The following is a 21,091-nucleotide window of genomic DNA, read 5'->3' on the forward strand; positions in this document are numbered from 1 at the left end:
ATGCATCAGGGGTGTATTGGGTGTGGCAGTTGTTTACGATGTGTGCACACTGCCCCTGTCGATGTTTGGTTCCTCTGCAGACATGTCGCATCACCATGGTACACATTACATGCAGGTGGGTACACCTGAATAGATGGTCAGACTTGTTGACAGTCATCAGTGATGGGATTGTGGAATGTGATGATGGCATCAATGTGTGTTACACTGCCCTCGGACACATACGGTTTGCCTTGGCTTGACATGCTGTGGGACTTCCACATCAGCGGATCAATGGTGTATGGCAGTCTCTCCGTGAGAAGCAGGGGGGGTTTAGCTGTTAGCCGACACTTGTGTGCCAGTTCCATGGCTATCACGCATTTGGGCTGCAGAAGGGGGGTTCCAGTGTTGGACCCACATGTTACTCCACATTACCCGTTCATGTGTACTCCGAGTTGCCTCTGCAATCCCGAATACATGACTAATAAAGGTGTCCCTATGCCTCCAAGGTGCCTCTTCTCAGTCAATGCGGGTGTGTTGCCACGGTGCATCCGGCATGTCTGGCATGGTTTTCCGTGATAGTGGCTATGTGTCTATGTGTCGAGTAGCAAGATGCAAGCTGTTTGTGTGGGATTAGACTGTGTATTGTGCATGTAGTCAATGACTGTGTGGGTATTGTGACATGTGCCATCCCCATGCATCCGACATTGGCCAGGCCACCATTCACTGCATCCACCTGACTCAAGCTTGCAGGACATGGTTCTGCCACCTGTCCACACATACCTGGGTGCCCCCCAGGACACTCCACATGATCCCTGACCTCTGCGCATGGCTGTAGCTGTACTCAATATGTCTGTCGGCACGGTTGTGCGGCCACCCCCTCAGCTGGTTGGGCCCATCACAGGTGTGTATGGTGCTCCATGTCTGTCTTGCCTACTACAATGTGACCCATGTGTGTCCTGTGCCAGACTCAGGCCCCCGGGTGTGGATGGTTGAAGTCAAATGAGAACTCAGGCATAGTTAGACTTTACAAGACACATGTAAGGTAATAATGCAATCAGTAGGCATCTTCTCTTTATGGTGTGACTTTTTATTTTGGTTGGGGTAGGGGGGGGGGTTGACATGAGGGGCTTTCCGGGTGTGTGGAATCCAAAGTTCACTAGGGGAGTTGGTGTCCTTGCCATTTGAAATCCTCAGAGTCCATGAGTCCATGCCACAGTCTTTGTCAACATTGGTCAGACAGTGACCAGCAAGTCCATGTGGCAGAGAATGTCTTTTTATGCTGTGCTGCTGTTGCTCCAGTGGGCCAGGTGCCAGGCCAGGTGTCCTGGGAGATGGTGCTGTTGCGTCGACCCTCACGGTCTTTTCCGTGGACGACCCGCCCTCCTGCGGGGACCCTCAGAAGCAGGCCGTGACGATGTTTGGGATGCTCCGTCGGATGTCTCCTCCTCCTCCTCATCCCTCCCTGTGGGTGGTGATGTTCTACGCCTGCTGGCACAGGGAGGGTTGCCCATGTTGTCGGCCATCCGACGGAGTGTATTGTGAATTCCCGTGAACACCGTCACGAGCTCAGCCTGTCTGTCCTCCATCCGCCGTTGGTGTCGCAGTAGACAGGCATGTTGTTCCGCATGTTGCTGGGCCTGCTGGGTCTTGATCTCATCGAGGGTCCCCTTCATCTCATTGAGGGTGGACACAACCTAGCCCATGCCCGTGGTGTCCTGCCGGTATGTGTCCAGGATGTTACGGACATGGGAATATACCGGTTCCCCAGCCAACAGGTCAGGCTCGCGCCTCCGCCGTCCTCCACTCCCACCACCCCTGCCCACTTGCACCTGGCCTGCCCTTGTGGGCACATCGGGTCTCCGGGACCCCTGAGGGGTGGCATTGGCGTTGTCGCCTGCCTCCTCCTGGGTGCCCGGGACACCGTGTCCCTCCTGGCCAGCCTGGCTGCATTGTGGTGTTGGGGCAGGGATCCTGGGTGTCTCCTGGGATGTGGCAGGAGTGGGGGTGGTGGTTGGCCCAGTTGTACCTGACGCTGGTGCTGCAGGTGGTTGGACACCAGAGGGGCCAGGTTGGTCGGGGTCGGGTTCGTCCACAGAGTGGTGAGAGCCGTCGCTGCCGGTGGCTCCGTCATCCCGCCGAGCCGGGTCCTGTAAGTCTTCCCCCCCAGTGTTGGGGGGTGATCCACGACGTTGACCTGTGTGTGAGAGAGACAATGTTAATTTTGTTCCATGCAACATCCATGTTTCATTGGTTTCTAAGTTGGCACATTTCCTCTGGGATTTTGGATATGTCTTGCATTCCACTCACAGTGCACTTGTGCATGGGTATGTCCCTTGGCCACAGCTTTAGCGACTTTACCTATGTGTGGCACAGTCTTACTTGCTGTGTCAATTGTGACTGCAGTCAGCAGTGGAGTGGGCAGGTGTGGCGAGCCATGCATTGGCGCCTTCCGTGTAGCACTGTACATGTGCACATGGAGTGGTTCCACACACTTAGATAATGCAGGTAGCTGTCGTTGTGCTCGTGCACAGGTTGTGACATGGCCCTGTGTTTAGCCATGGAGAAGAGGGGGGGTTCTGGCACTGGCCACCCTTGTCTACATGCACGCAGTCCACCTGCTGACGAGCAGACATTCCCACACCCCACAAGGCTGATTTGCTCTCCCTGTGTGTCCCTTTCTCGCTCCCTCTCTGTCCCCCTCTCCCTCCCTCTGTGTGTCAGCCTCCTCCCTCTGTCCGTCTCCCTGTGTCTCCCTCCCTCTCTGTCCCCCTCTCCCTCCCTCTGTGTGTCAGCCTCCTCCTTCTGTGCGTCTCCCTGTGTCTCCCTCCCTCTCTGTCCCCCTCTCCCTCCCTCCGTGTGTCAGCCTCCTCCCTCTGTCCGTCTCCCTCTGTCTCCCTTTCTCCCTCCCTCTGTCAACCTCCTCCCTCTGTCCGTCTCCCTATGTCTCCCTTTCTCCCTCCCTCTGTCAGCCTCCTCCCTCTGTCCGTCTCCCTCTGTCTCCCTTTCTCCCTCCCTCTGTCACCCTCCTCCCTCCCTCTGTCTGTCTCCCTGTGTCCACCTCTGTCTCCCTCCCTCTCTGTCCCCCTCTCCCTCCCTCTGTGTGTCACCCTCTGTCACCTCAGCCCTGCGTCCTGGGCACAGACTGTTAGCAGATCTTTGAATGGCCCTTGGCTTGTTGATGTGAGTTTGTTTCTGATCTCCAGGCACCCATTGGGTGTAGTGTCTGTGTCTGCGCTGCTGCTGTGGTGGTGTGTGCTGCCACTCTTTCACAGTGTTGGCTGTTCATTAGCTGCTGTCATGTGCAAAAAGTGCCTTCACCCCCATGTCTTAATGCAAGGCGTCCGCCATTTGCTGACAAGTCTTTCCTGTGTGGGGACACAGTGTTTGTCTGGCTGTGACCTAGGCCATATGGGCAGAGGGCATTGTTGTCTGCTTCTGAGTTGCACTATGTGATTTTTGGGGCCCACACTCCCTCCATCCGGGTTACCGTGTCTTGTGTTAGTGTTTTCTGTGGCCTGTGACTTGACATTGTCCAGCTGGGTGCATGGGGCATGGTGGCGCTAGTGGCATGTGCGTGTTCATGGAGTGTGGTTGAGTCATGCGATAGCTTGGGGTGGTTGCGTGCCTGTTTGTGAGTTTGGTTGTGGATGACGTTCCCCCCATGTGAGGTGAGTTGTTTGTGTACTCACCCGGGTCTCGGAGTCCTTCTAATCCGTCCACTGCCACCACCGGGAGTATGGCCATCACCCTCTCCTCCCAGGGATGGTAGTGTACGGGTCTGCGGGCCGGCCCTCCTCCAGTGACGTTGGCCTGGTTGTGTTCGTCTGTCATTTTGGCTCTGACCCTCCTCCGCAGATCGTACCACCTGGCTTGGCATTCATGCCTGGTCCTTCTGGTGTCCGCAACAGCATTCACAGCATCGACGATGGTCTGCCACATGGATGTTTTTTCAGAAATGCTGGTCTGTGTGACCAATGTTCCAAAGAAGTGTGGCTCAACTCTGAGGATTTCATCGACAAGGACCTCCAACTCTCGGCTAGTGAACTTTGGATTCTTGTTAGTGGGCATGGTGAGGGGTGTGGGTGTGGATGGGGGGGGGTGTGGATGGTTGTGGGTGTGTGGGTGTGGTTGTGCAGGTGTGTGTGTGAATGTGATGTTGGGGTGTTTGTGAAGGTGTGTGTGTGAAGGTGTGCAAGTTTAAGGTGTGGTGAAGCTTCTAGTATGGTGCTGTAGGTTGTCTGTGGGGTCTGGCAGCAGTGAGTCTGTTGCAAAGGCTCATGGTTTGTGTGTGTGGGCCCTTTTTATTGGTCCATTGGTGGGTGTGGCTGTGTTTGAAGTTTGGGTGGGTGTGTTATAAGGAGTGGTTGTGTTTTGGGCCTCTGTTTTGGATTTTGGCAGTTGCAGGTCAGTGATTGTGTTGTTTTTGAGCTTGTTGGACATGTTTCATAGCTTTGTGCCATTCGAATGGTGTATTCTTGTGTTGTTTTGCTTTGTCCTGGTTGTGTACGTGCGTTTTTAACGTGTGTACAGTGTGTACTTTGGCCATTTGGTTGTACAGTGCTGTCCTTGTGTCTGGCTTGGTACGACGCGATGTTGTGTGAAGGTGCTGGTGTTGGGGCCTGGGGTACGCTCCATACGTCCGCGGGTGAGGGTACGGTTCGTACATACACGGGGGTATGACACGTACACGGGTGGGGGTACGACTCGAACGTACACGGGTGTACATACACGGGTGGGGGTGCGACACGTACACGGGTGTACATACACGGGGGTATGACACGTACATGGGTGTACATACACGGGGGGTACGACACGTACATGGGTGTACATACACGGGTGGTGGTACGACACGTACACGGGTGTACATACACGGGTGGGGGTATGACACGTACACGGGTGTACATACACGGGGGGGTTCGACACGTACAGGGTTGTACATACACGGGGGGTACGACACGTACACGGGTGTACATACACGGGTGGTGGTACGACACGTGCACGGGAGTACATACACGGGGGGTACGACACGTACACGTGTGTACATACACGGGGGGTTCGACACGTCCAGGGGTGTACATACACGGGGGTACGACACGTACACGGGTGTACATACACGGGTGGTGGTACGACACGTACATGGGTGTACATACACGGGTGGGGGTACGACACGTACACGGGTGTACATACACGGGTGGGGGTACGACACGTACACGGGTGTACATACACGGGGGTGACGACTCGAACGTACACGGGTGTACATACACGGGTGGGGGTACGACACGTACACGGGTGTACATACACGGGTGGGGGTACGACACATACACGGGTGTACATACACGGGGGGTTCGACACGTACAGGGGTGTACATACACGGGGGGTGACGACTCGAACGTACACGGGTGTACATACACGGGTGGGGGTATGACACGTACACGGGTGTACATACACGGGGGGTTCGACACGTACAGGGGTGTACATACACGGGGGTGACGACTCGAACGTACACGGGTGTACATACACGGGTGGGGTTACGACACGTACACGGGTGTACATACACGGGTGGGGGTACGACACGTACACGGGTGTACATACACGGGGGGGTTCGACACGTACATGGGTGTACATACACCGGGGGTTCGACACGTACACGGGTGTACATACACGGGGGGTTCAACACATACACGGGTGTACATACACGGGGGGTTCGACACGTACACGGGTGTACATACACGGGGGGGTTCGACACGTACACAGGTGTACATACACGGGGGGTTCGACTCGAACGTACGGGGGCTGGGTGGGGGGTTCGACTCGAACGTACGGGGGCTGGGGGGGTCGGCGCGTACATACGGGGGCTGGGGGGGGTGTTCGGCGCGTATGCGGGCACATATCTCCATGGTTGCAATGGGAGTTCGGTGCGGACGGTGTTTTTTCCATATGGTTGTAACATCGGACGCACGGGATGGATCGTAATTCCGCGGTCGGACTTCACTTTTCACATTTGTACGGTAAATCGTCCGTGGACGTGTCGGACACATTTTCCGACCCGAGGACGTGTGGGGAATAATTCCCAATGCGATTCGTATGGACTTTTTACCATGCGAATCGTAATTGGCAGTTTGTACGGCACTTGTACAATTCGTACGGTAAAAAGACCGGATACGAGTCGTACGGGGAATTTTTTTACCGGATCGTGATCGGCACCAAAGTGACCCCAGGCAAATTGCAATACTGTCAGAAAAAGGCGGTATATTTGAGACATCTCATTGAAAAAGGAGTGAGAAATGTGTCACAAAAGAGAATCCCAACCATTCTTAAAATTAATCTACCTAGAACACAGAGAGAAGCCAGGATGTTCTTTGGAATGGTGGGCTACTTTAGACAGTGGATACCCAGCTTTTCCCTAGTAGTGAAACCTTTACTGAGGGTGACGCACAAGAATGTGCCTGATCCACTTCCATGGGACAACAATTGCTTGGTTGCGCTCTCTCAGTGCTTACTCAATTACATATAAAATCTTGGAGACCTATACGTATTTTTCAACCCTGTTACCGCAGGTCTGCTCGGGTACGTTAAAGCGGTTGCGGATGTTGGTGTCAGTATTGAGAGAAGTGAGAACATAGTGATAGGACATCCTCTTACAATGATGGTCCCTTACTCATTAAACATTTTGCTCATCTGTACTAAATCCCAATATTTGACGAACAGCAGACTTACAAAGTATGAACAATTGATTCATTCAGCAGAAAATATAGTGCTGAAGAGATGCCATATTCTCAATCCAGCTACATTGTTACCATTGCCTAAAAATGAGATAGATGGAGCTGAGGCTAAACATGACTGCTTTGATGCTATGGATTTATGCCCCAAGCCAAGACAAAACATCAAACATTAACCTCTTGATGTGCCCACCTATGTCATTTTTGTGGACGGCTCATGTTTAAGATGCAATGAGGAGACTTTGAGAGCCGCTTATGCTATCTGTACAATTTAGGAAGGAGTGAAAGCCTCCTGGTTTTGTGGGGTTACCTCTGCACAAGTGGCAGCATTATTTAATTTAATTAATTAATTAAATTGTCCTTGTACGAGCCTGCAATCTTTCAGCTCAATTGCGAGAGACTATGTTTACAGATAGTCGGCATGGCTTTGGTGTGGTCCATGACTTTGGGCAGTTGAACTCACAAATGGGATTTATCACATTATCTGGATCACCAATCTAAAATAGAGAACATGTGATGAAGCTGTTAGAAGGTTTACAATTACCATATAAAATTGCTGTAGCTAAATGTGCAGCCCACAGAGATGGCAATGATAAGGCACAGTTGGAATTAGATAAGCTGATGAAGTTGCACGGTGTTGTAGGATTGTGGAATATACATTTAACAAAGAATATACAAATGAATCTGATGAAGACACTACCTTTTCAATTTTTGTTCTTAGTAGCTGATAAGTGGGAAGAAATTAAAAGGTTACAGGAAGAAGTCTCAGAGGCAGAGCAGAAATAATAGAACTGAGCAGGGTGTGTTAAAAATGCAAATGATATTTGAGTTTCAGCAGATAGGAGACGATTGTTGCCAGACAGCTTGTTATTTCCCTTGACACAACATTTCCATGGCACTGGACATATTGGAAGGGTTTCAAAGGTTAGCTTGTTCATGCAAGGACTGGTTTAATCTTTGTTTCAGAGTTGTAGCAGAAGAGCTATGCCAAAGGTGTGTGACATGGCAGCAGATGACTGTAGGGATGAGAAGCACTGTAACAATAAGTAATACAGGGAGATTAGGAGGACCCTTTAACAGGAAGCAGTTGGATTTTATCGAGATGCCTGTTTGTAACTGGCTGAGATATATCCTGGTTAAGTGTGCAATTTCTCGTGATAGATGGAAGCCTACACAACACAGAGAAATGACAGCCTTACAGTAGCCACATTGCTGTTGCAAGAACTCATTTCACATGCTACAAGGATTCTGTTTGGAAACAGAACTATGCAGGGGATCACAGGACCTCAGAATGTAGGGACTAAGTCACATGACCCCAAATCCGAGCAGCCCAAAGTACCTTACCTGCCCTCCTAACCTTCCCAGAGTAATAGGTACACAGGCACCCCAGAACATAACTCTCTAGTCCCCAGGGGAATCGTGGAAACAGATCATCGCCTTTTCTTTTCTCACTTATGCCTGTCCATAATATACAAAAGAAAGACATGATGAAAGTTTACAATTTTTATTGAAACTATTGTGCTCTACCATGAAGCAACTGTGCAGCAACTAGAAAACATATGCAACTGAGCAAAGTGATCAGCATTGCAAGTAAACTATATACAATGAAAAGCCCTACCATGGTGAATGATATATCTGCTTAAGCCTATCCTCACTACGTGAGCACAATGATATATCAGAGATCTTTGGGATTAGAACCGGGCCCCTTACCTGGCATTTGGTGGTTAGGTAGTCTGCATCTCAGGTGGCGTAAAGCTGGCGTGACCGTCCCAGGACCTCTCCCTCTGCAAGTATCCTCCTCTCTGTTTTCAAAAGGCAAGTCTAGGTGTATATGATAAGAGGTGCCTCACTTGAAAACAGCAGCTGTTTCTCTGTGTTGTGTCTAAATGCCAAGCTATGTTGCTGACCGATCGCAAAAAATACAGGACACGGTGTTGTTCGACCTGATACAAAATGTTCAGACTGAGTCCCAGAAAGGGGATCTGAATAATAAAATCATGTGCAGCGTAATTCTAAAATAACATCGTGGCACAAGAACAAATATGCTGTCTGTAACGTTTGCAAAGTGGTCTACAATCGTGCAGTTCGACTTTAATAAGGGAGAACTCAGTTTGCCCTAAAGGGAACTCACAACACACGGTTTGGATTTCTGGAGTCAGACCGAGGGACCATATTTATTAATGAGGGCCCTAGATTTCTTTGTGTGGTATTTCAAGTGGAACAGAAATTGCATTGTAGCTATCGCCCAAAAGCTTCGGTTAGAGCTGAACAGCTAAATGGGACACTGAAATCATGTTTGGCCAAAGTCTGTGCATTTATCTCATTTAAATGGCCAGATGCTTTATCATTGGTGTTGATGAGTATCCGGAGTACTCTTGCCAGGATGACTAGATCATCGACCCACAAGATACTCATCGGACGTGCTATGTGACTGCCTGCTGTGCCTGCCAATGCACTAATAAACTTCACAGATGACATGATACTCAACTACTATAAAGGGTTAACTGATGTGGTACATTTCGTTCTCACCAGGTTGGAGCTGCCACCACCACTCTGAAACATGATGCAGGCCTTTTTCACATGGGGCTGTTGCGTCTGTTTCCAGACACACTCAAGCAATGTGCCATTTTTGCGTCGACAGATAAATCAAGATTCCTTACATATCTGTCAATCCTTGTGACATGGAGCACCAAACAGTAAATTCATGGTGTCGCAAGGAGGGTGCACTTAAAAATCCTACCGTGAGCGGAGGTGGGAAGGCCCTATCAGGTGATCCTGCTCCCCAAGACTGCTGTGAAATGTGCTGGGATACCTAATTGGGTGGAAGCTTCACACACCCAGAGAGTTAAGTGTCTGCTTGAGAAAGTGGTGATCTTTAAGCTAGATCCAAGACCATCCATGTCTATACGTCCTAAAGGACCAGAGGGGGTGAAGCATGGCAGAATTCTTCATCTGTACAGGTTCGTGAAATTTCACAAAATGATGTGGATGTATCCACGGAAAATGGAGAACTGAGAGCTGAAAATAGACTAACTTTTAAATTGCCACCAGAGCAAACAAATGATCCTGGTGAAGGAACAAGTGTGAGGAATGAAAGACCCCTATGCAGATCGGAATGGCCAAGCAGTAGGAGCCAGTTGAGATCTAGTGTGTCAGTTGAACGCATACCACAAATCGTTGTCGAAGAAACTGAATCCAGTGGTATAAGTGAATCAGAAGAAGATCAACAGGAGATCCAAGAGAGCAAGAGTACCTTGTCGTAGGTGTTCTGCACATGAATGGACTTACTACACAGAGAACGTGCCTAATGCAATAGATCACTATCACAATGTACTGAGATCAAAATCATTTGAACCTCCATGATATGCTACACTAAAACAGGAGTTGATTTAAATTCCTGAAACAATTCTACAAAATAAGATTTGATATTCAATAATTAGTTGATTATACAACAAGGCACTACGTAAAACTAAATGAAAAAGACTGTGACAAATTAACATGATAATTATTCTCTAACAAAGGCAAATAAAAAAAGTATAAGAAATATTCCCTAGGACCAAAGTTTCAGTAGAAGAGTAGGGATAACATTTAGAAGAAGGTGGAGAAGGGTTAGGCATGTCTCATGAAGATTATTGTATGTAAGCTGAATTAACCATTAAAGGTTTTGCTCATTTTGCACAAGTAGAAATCAATGCACAATAGTGCCGCTGCCTGCCGCTATATTTTACTAAAGGTCTAACTGTAGACAAACCTGTGTGTCCTTACCTAGGCTAAGGGTAGAATAGTTATGGCTGTCACATTGATAGTTGCTATGCTCGAATGTTTAGTTCTATAGCTGAAATGAGATTTACCCCAGAGACAGAAACATTTTGATCTACACTTGCACCAACATCACCTGCACACTCAATAGATGAGGAGAAACTAAAATCTTGGGGCCAGATTTACAAGAACTGATGCATTTTAGCAGAGATGAGTCAGTTCAATTGCGCGACACAAAAAAACGCTTGCACCACCATGGATGCGTAGCATTTACAATGCGGTGCACTGTGACGCAAGGATTGACAGATGCTTTACGCATCTGTTGTCGTAAAGGTAACACATTGCTGGAGTGGTGTCGCAAGAGCAACGCAACTCCAGCAATACTCAGGAATGCCTGTTCCTATTGTGCTGCGTCACTCCTTATGCCTGCTTCAAGCAAGCGTAAGGTTTTGACGCAGTGGCGTCATATAAGTGATGCAGTGAAATCTTGTAGATTTCACTGCGCCACTTTTACGAGGCCTGCCTGCGTGGGAATGCCCACCCTACATACATTATACCTGATGCAGGTATAGGTGCCAATCACGATCCTGTAAAAACCGGGTACGAACCGTCGGACGGAGCATATTCTCCGTCCGACGCGTACACGGTCGTCAAAATATACCAACATGGAATTACGATTCGCACGGAAACACCATTTCCGTACGAATCGTACAAAACCCCGACCGACTAAAATAAACATACAAATGCGATCCGGGAAAGCGCCGATCTGACGTCGGGACGCACGCAGCCTGCCATTCACGAACCAGGAATTACGATTCGCACCGACGTCATCCCGCACGGTGAATATTTTCCGGCTGCCAAAAACTGCCGGGAAATCAGGACGACGCGAACAAGGAGTACCAGTACGCGACGGACAGACAGGACGACGCGAACAAGGAGTACCCGTACGCGACTGACAGACATGGACCCGAACCTACGTGTCATCCCGGCCCTCATAGCAGTCGACCTCCTCTACAGGTTACGACGCAGACGCCGCAGAAGGTCAGAACAACAAAGGGAGGGGGGAAAGGGGGGGGGGTGGCAGGTCCAGGGCAGGCCACAAAACCACCACCATAGTCACATAGCACACATGCCCTGGACATACCTGACCCTCAGGCCCTGGTCACTACGAGGGGGTGGGGGCGTGTCCAGCTAAGCCAGCGACCGCCACAACGGAAGTTCTTGACGACGCGAACCGGCAACACAACCAGACAGGTACGTCCCGTACCCACGCCTTAAGAGCGTGGGTACGAGTCGTACCACGCCCACACCTATGTCACCCCAACAATGGCGGGACGGCTCGTACCCACGTGGCAAAGGCCTGGGTACGGGCCGCACAAGCATCACATAGCGTGGGGACGGATATGTACGGACCGTACCCCCACCCCGTATGTATGGAGCGTACCCCCAACCCCAACAGTGTAAGTACGACACGTACCCCCACCCGCGTATGCAAGGAGCGTACCCCCATGCCATCAGTGTAAGTACGACACGTACCCCCACCCGCGTATGCAAGGAGCGTACCCCCCATGCCAACAGTGTAAGTACGACACGTACCCCCACCCGCGTATGCAAGGAGCGTACCCCCCATGCCAACAGTGTAAGTACGACACGTACCCCCACCCGCGTATGCAAGGAGCGTACCCCCCATGCCAACAGTGTAAGTACGACACGTACCCCCACCCGCGTATGCAAGGAGCGTACTCCCCATGCCAACAGTGTAAGTACGACACGTACCCCCACCCGCGGACGTATGGAGCGTACCCCCACCCCAACAGTGTAAGTACGACCCGTACCCTCACCCACGGACGTATGGAGCGTACCCCCACCCCAACAGTGTAAGTACGACCCGTACCCTCACCCGCGGACGTATGGAGCGTACCCCCACCCCAACAGTGTAAGTACGACCCGTACCCTCACCTGCGGACGCATGGAGCGTACCCCCACCCCAACCGTGTATGTACGACATGTACCCCCACCTCGTATGCATGGAGCGTACCCCCATGCCAACAGTGTAAGTACGACACGTACCCCCACCCGCGTATGCAAGGAGCGTACCCCCCATGCCAACAGTGTAAGCACGACACGTACCCCCACCCGCGTATGCAAGGAGCGTACCCCCCACCCCAACAGTGTAAGTACGACCCGTACCCCCACCCACGGACGTATGGAGCGTACCCCCACCCCAACAGTGTAAGTACGACCCGTACCCTCACCCACGGATGTATGGAGCGTACCCCCACCCCAACAGTGTAAGTACGACCCGTACCCTCACCCGCGGACGCATGGAGCGTACCCCCACCCCAACCGTGTATGTACGACACGTACCCCCACCTCGTATGTAGGACACGTACACGGGTGTACATACATGGGGGTACGACACATACACGGGTGTACATACACGGGGGTACGACACGTACAGGGGTGTACATACACGGGGGTACGACACGTACAGGGGTGTACATACACGGGGGGTAGGACACGTACAGGGGTGTACATACACGGGGGGTAGGACACGTACACGGGTGTACATACACGGGGGGTACGACACGTACAGGGGTGTACATACACGGGGGGTACGACACGTACAGGGGTGTACATACACGGGGGTACGACACGTACAGGGGTGTACATACACGGGGGTTACGACACGTACACGGGTGTACATACACGGGGGGTACGACACGTACACAGGTGTACATACACGGGGGGTACGACACGTACAGGGGTGTACATACACAGGGGTACGACACGTACAGGGGTGTATATACACGGGGGGTACGACACGTACACGGGTGTACATACACAGGGGGGTAGGACACGTACACGGGTGTACATACACGGGGGGTACGACACGTACAGGGGTGTACATACACAGGGGGGTACGACACGTACAGGGGTGTACATACACGGGGGGTACAACACGTACACGGGTGTACATACACGGGGGTACGACACGTACACAGGTGTACATACACGGGGGGTACAACACGTACACGGGTGTACATACACGGGGGGTACGACACGTACAGGGGTGTACATACACGGGGGGGTAGGACACGTACACGGGTGTACATACACGGGGGGTAGGACACGTACACGGGTGTACATACACGGGTGGGGGTGTACATACACGGGGGTACGTCTCGGACGTACGGGGGCTGGGGGGAGTGTTGGGCGCGTATGCGGGCACATGTCTCCATGGTTGCTATGGGAGTTCGGTGCAGACGGTGTTTTTTCCATACGGTTGTAACATCGGACGCACGGGTTGGATCGTGATTCCTCGGTCGGACTTCACTTTTCACATTTGTACGGTAAATCGTCCGAGGACGTGTCGGACACATTTTCCGACCCGAGGACGTGTGGGGAATAATTCCCAATGCGGTTCGTATGGACTTTTTACCATGCGAATCGTGATTGGCAGTTTGTACGGCACTTGTACGATTCGTACGGTAAAAAGACCGGATACGAGTCGTACGGGGAATTTTTTTACCGGATCGTAATCGCCACCATAATGTGAAGCAGGGCTTTACAACGTGACGCATCTCCCTAGGTGGGTCACATTGTAAATGTGGCGCCATGTGGCACATTGTTTACGCTGCCGCTGCATCACAAAAGTGATGCAACGGCGGCGTAAAAGCGTTGCAAGGGGCTTGTAAATCTGCCCCTTGATTTATAGATGTCTCAAAAGATTTCACAACAAATGTTTATTCTACACTCATTCAGGAATACTCCCAAACTTTAGCAGATAAAGACTGTTGTGTCTGTGCACACTTACCTTCTTCAGCTGCTAAAGATATAACCTATCACCACGGTAAATGGACATAATATCGGCTTTTTAATATCGACATGACATATTATCGAGTTAGTAATATCGAATGTCCCAAAATATTGTTAGTCAGTATATCGAATGGCTAAATATCGTTTTTTTTTTTATTTTAAATATCGAATGTGAAAATATCGAGTCCAAAATATCGAAAGGATAAAATATAGTTATTTTGTTAAGGTAAGAAATATCGAATATGATAATGTCGAATTATAGGAAAAATTAGAATTTGAAATTTTTTACATTTTACCAATGTTATAATAATACATTCTAAATAGTATATGTAATAATAGTTTATAAATATGTAAAAAAGTCTTAGTATAATAAATTTTAGGAGCGGGATGTTGGGTTATTAGGGGATAAGGGTGGGGAGTGTTTTAAAAATATATATATAAATATAATATGAAAATTATAAATTGTAATTGTTGAGAGTAAATATATATTTATGAGATAATTCTAATATATTAATTTTTCAGAAAGGTTATTCATAATATAAATAATAGGAGTGGGATGTTGGGTTATTAGGGGATAAGGGTGGGGAGTGTTTTAAAAATATAAAAATAAATAATATGTAAATTATAATTTGTAATTGTTGAGAGTAAATATATATTTATGAGATAATAATAATATATGAATTTTGTAGAAAGGTTATTTATAAAAACATAAATTGGAGTTGGATGTTGGGTTATTAGGGGATATGGGTGGGGAGTTCTTTAAATATATATATATAAATAATATGTAATTTATAATGTGTCATTGTTGAGAGTAAATATATATTTATGAGATAATAATAATATATTAATAATTTAGAAAGGTTATTTATAATATAAATAATTTGAGTGGGATGTTGGGTTATTAGGGGATAAGGGTGGGGAATTTTTAGAAAAAATAATATTTTATTATATGTTAATATAAATTATTATTGTTGAGAGTAAATATATATTTATGAGATCATTATATTATTAATATATAACTATATTATGAGTCATGATATTTTTAGGAGTGTGATGTTGTGTTATTAGTGGGTAAGGGTGTGTACTGTTATCAAAACTTATAAATTTATAATATGTTAGTAATAAGTTATATTTGTTGAGAGTTTATAAAAGAAATTTAAATGTTAAGAAATATTTTTACTATATTCATACAGACATATGTATTTAAAATAGATAGAATATTGTGTCATTTAAAGTGGAGTGGGAATAGTAAATTATATGTATTTACTATCCAGCACCTTCCCAAAAATAATACTGACTGGAGTTGGAATAGTAAATTATATTTATTTATTATCCAGCACCTTCCCAAAATTAATACTCACTGGAGTTGGAATAGTAAATTATATTTTTTTACTATCCAGCACTTTCCCAGATTTAATCTTTTTTGGAGTTGGAGTAGTAAATTATATTTATTTACTATCCAGCACCTTCCCTAAATTAATATTGACTGGAGTTGAAATAGTAAATTATATTTATTTACTATCCAGCACCTTCCCTAAATTAATATTGACTGGAGTTGGAATAGTAAATTATATTTATTTACTATCCAGCACCTTCCCTGATTTAATATTGATTGGAGTTGGAGTAGTAAATTATATTTATTTACTATCCAGCACCTTCCCTAAATTAATATTGAGTGGAGTTGGAATAGTAAATTATATTTATTTACTATCCAGCACCTTCCCTAAATTAATATTGACTGGAGTTGGAAAAGTAAATTATATTTATTTACTATCCAGCACCTTCCCTAAATTAATATTGACTGGAGTTGGAATAGTAAATTGTATTTATTTACTATTCAGCACCTTCCCTAAATTAATATTGACTGGAGTTGGAATAGTAAATTATATTTATTTACTATCCAGCACCTTCCCTAAATTAATATTGACTGGAGTTGGAATAGTAAATTATATTTATTTACTATCCAGCACCTTCCCAAAAATAATACTCACTGGAGTTGGAATAGTAAATTATATTTTTTTACTATCCAGCACTTTCCCAGATTTAATCTTTATTGGAGTTGGAGTAGTAAATTATATTTATTTACTATCCAGCACCTTCCCTAAATTAATATTGACTGGAGTTGAAATAGTAAATTATATTTATTTACTATCCAGCACCTTCCCTAAATTAATATTGACTGGAGTTGGAATAGTAAATTATATTTATTTACTATCCAGCACCTTCCCTGATTTAATATTGATTGGAGTTGGAGTAGTAAATTATATTTATTTACTATCCAGCACCTTCCCTAAATTAATATTGAGTGGAGTTGGAATAGTAAATTATATTTATTTACTATCCAGCACCTTCCCTAAATTAATATTGACTGGAGTTGGAATAGTAAATTATATTTATTTACTATCCAGCACCTTCCCTAAATTAATATTGACTGGAGTTGGAATAGTAAATTATATTTATTTACTATTCAGCACCTTCCCTAAATTAATATTGACTGGAGTTGGAATAGTAAATTATATGTATTTACTATCCAGCACCTTCCCTAAATTAATATTGACTGGAGTTGGAATAGTAAATTATATTTATTTACTATCCAGCACCTTCCCTGATTTAATATTGATTGGAGTTGGAGTAGTAAATTATATTTATTTACTATCCAGTACTTTATTTGATTTAATACTGAGTGGAGTTGGAATAGTCAATTATATTTAGTTACTATCCAGCACCTTCCCAGATGTAATATTTATTGGAGTTGGAATAGTAAATTATATTTATTTACTATCCAGCACCTTCCCTAAATTAAGACTGACTGGAGTTGGAATAGTAAATTATATTTATTTACTATCCAGCACCTTCCTGATTTATTCTTGATTGGAGTTGGAGTAGTAAATTCTATTTATTTACTATCCAGCACTTTCTTTAATTTAATACTGAGTGGAGTTGGAATAGTGAATTATATTTATTTACTATCTAGCAACTTTCATGATTTAATATTGATTTGAGTTGGAATAGTAAATTATATTTATTTACTATCCAGCAACTTCTTTAAATTAATAGTGAATGGAGTTGGAATAGTCAATTATATTTATTTACTATCCAGCACCTTCCCTAAATTAATAGTTACTGGAGTTGGAATAGTAAAATATATTTATTTACTATCCAGCATCTCCCCTTATTTAATACTGAGTGGAGTTGGAATAGTAAATTATATAGATTTACTGTCCAGTACCCTACATGATTTAATACTGAGTGGAGTTGGAATAGTATTGATTAATACAATATAGCATTTTTATATTGTAGTTTAGAAAATGATAATATTTTCATCTAACAGTTTAAATATATATAATTAATAGAGTATTAATATGTGTATTATTAATAGTATTATTAAATAAATTGGTCATATTTTAATTATTGTTGTAAAAGGAATATTGCATTTTTATTTAATTGAAGTTAGCAAAACATCATATACCTGTAATTGTATATTTTTTATACATAGTAAATATGTTGAATTAATATTATTAATATTTTTTATTTAATAATAATAATATTTACATTATTTAAGTGTTTAGTATTTTGGTATCATCTTATGTATTTATTTTATATTTAGATATGTAGAGTTATTAATGCTATAGATTTTTAATAATACAAATTAATATATGTGTTCTATTATTTATTATTAGTGTTGTCCTAGTTTTAATAAATTTAGGGGAATTAATATTTTTTTTTTAACCTTTTAGAAATTATTTTGGTCAAAGTTTGGGTAAGTTTACTGTGGTGCCGATCACGATCCGGTAAAAAAACTTCCCCGTACGACTCGTATCCGGTCTTTTTACCGTACGAATCGTACAAGTGCCGTACAAACTGACAATTACGAATCGCATGGTAAAAAGTCCATACGAATCGCATTGGGAATTATTCCCCACACGTCCTCGGGTCGGAAAATGTGTCCGACACGTCCACGGACGATTTACCGTACAAATGTGAAAAGTGAAGTCCGACCGCGGAATTACGATCCATCCCGTGCGTCCGATGTTACAACCGTATGGAAAAAACACCGTCCGCACTGAACTCCCATAGCAACCATGGAGACATGTGCCCGCATACACGCCGACCCCCCCCAGCCCCCGTATGTACGCGCCGAACCCCCCCCAGCCCCCGTACGTACGCGCCGACCCCCCCAGCCCCCCTACGTACGCGCCACCCCCCCCAGCCCCGGTACGTTCGAGTCTCACCCCCCGTGTATGTACACCCCTGTACGTGTCGAACCCCCCGTGTATGTACACCCGTGTACGTGTCGTACCCCCACCCGTGTATGTACACCCGTGTACGTGTCGAACCCCCATGTATGTACACCCATGTACGTTCGAGTTGTCACCCCGTGTATGTACACCCCTGTACGTGTCCAACCCCCCCGTGTATGTACACCCGTGTACGTGTCGTACCCCCACCCGTGTATGTACACCCGTGTACGTGTCGAACCCCCCGTGTATGTACACCCGTGTACGTTCGAGTCGTCACCCCCGTGTATGTACACCCCTGTACGTGTCCAACCCCCCGTGTATGTACACCCGTGTACGTGTCGTACCCCCACCCGTGTATGTACACCTGTGTATGTGTCGTACCCCCACCCGTGTATGTACACCCGTGTACGTTCGAGTCGTCACCCCCCGTGTATGTACACCCCTGTACGTGTCGAACCCCCCCCGTGTATGTACACCTGTGTACGTGTCGTACCCCCACCCGTGTATGTACACCCGTGTACGTTCGAGTCGTCACCCCCCCGTGTATGTACACCCCTGTACGTGTCGAACCCCCGTGTATGTACACCCGTGTACGTTCGAGTCGTCACCCCCCGTGTATGTACACCCCTGTACGTGTCGAACCCCCCGTGTATGTACACCCATGTACGTGTCGTACCCCCACCCGTGTATGTACACCCGTGTACGTTCGAGTCGTCACCCCCGTGTATGTACACCCGTGTACGTGTCGTACCCCCACCCGTGTATGTACACCCGTGTACGTGCCGAACCCCCCGTGTATGTACACCCGTGTACGTTCGAGTCGTCACCCCCGTGTATGTACACCCCTGTACGTGTCCAACCCCCCGTGTATGTACACCCGTGTACGTGTCGTACCCCCACCCGTGTATGTACACCCGTGTATTTGTCGTACCCCCACCCGTGTATGTACACCCGTGTACGTTCGAGTCGTCACCACCCGTGTATGTACACCCCTGTACGTGTCGAACCCCCCCGTGTATGTACACCTGTGTACATGTCGTACCCCCACCCGTGTATGTACACCCGTGTACGTTCGAGTCGTCACCCCCGTGTATGTACACCCCTGTACGTGTCGAACCCCCGTGTATGTACACCCGTGTACGTTCGAGTCGTCACCCCCCGTGTATGTACACCCCTGTACGTGTCGAACCCCCCGTGTATGTACACCCGTGTACGTGTCGTACCACCACCCGTGTATGTACACCCGTGTATGTGTCGTACCCCCCGTGTATGTACACCCGTGTACGTGTCGCACCCCCACCCGTGTATGTGCACCCGTGTACGTTCGAGTCGTACCCCCACCCGTGTATGTGTCGTACCCAAGCCAGACACAAGGATAGCACTGTACAACCAAATGGCCGAAGTACACACCGTACACACGTTAAAAACGCACGTACACAACCAGGACAAAGCAAAACAACACAAGAATACACCATTCGAATGGCACAAAGCCACTAAACATGTCCAACAAGCTCAAAAACAACACAATCACTGACCTGCAACTGCCAAAATCCAAAACAGAGGCCCAAAACACAACCACTCCTTATAACACACCCACCCAAACTTCAAACACAGCCATACCCACCAATGGACCAATAAAAAGGGCCCACACACACAAACCATGAGCCTTTGCAACAGACTCACTGCTGCCAGACCCCACAGACAACCTACAGCACCATACTAGAAGCTTGACCACACCTTACACTTGCACACCTTCACACACACACCTTCACAAACACCCCCACATCACATTCACACACACACCTGCACAACCACACCCACACACCCACAACCATCCACACCCCCCCATCCACACCCACACCCCTCACCATGCCCACTAACAAGAATCCAAAGTTCACTAGCCGAGAGTTGGAGGTCCTTGTCGATGAAATCCTCAGAGTTGAGCCACACCTCTTTGGAACATTGGTCAGACAGACCAGCATTTCTGAAAAAACATCCATGTGGCAGACCATCGTCGATGCTGTGAATGCTGTTGCGGACACCAGAAGGACCAGGCATGAATGCCAAGCCAGGTGGTACGATCTGCGGAGGAGGGTCAGAGCCAAAATGACGGACAAACACAACCAGGCCAACGTCACTGGCGGAGGGCCGGCCCGCAGACCCGTACACTACCATCCCTGGGAGGAGAGGGTGATGGCCATACTGCCGGTGGTGGCAGTGGACGGATTAGAAGGACTCCGAGACCCGGGTGAGTACACAAACAACTCACCTCACATGGGGGGAACATCATCCACAACCAAACTCACAAACAGGCACGCAACCACCCCAAGCTATCACATGACTCAACCCCACTCCATGAACACGCACATGCCACTAGCGCCACCATGCCCCATGCACCCAGCTGGACAATGTCAAGTCACAGGCCACAGAAAACACCAACACAAGACACGGTAACCTGGATGGCGGGAGTGTGGGCCCCAAAAATCACATAGTGCAACTCAGAAGCAGACAACAATGCCCTCTGCCCATATGGCCTAGGTCACAGCCAGACAAACAGTGTGTCCCCACACAGGA

This window comes from Triturus cristatus, chromosome 1_1 (assembly GCF_964204655.1).
Source record: "Triturus cristatus chromosome 1_1, aTriCri1.1, whole genome shotgun sequence".
Classification (NCBI taxonomy): Eukaryota; Metazoa; Chordata; class Amphibia; order Caudata; family Salamandridae; genus Triturus; species Triturus cristatus.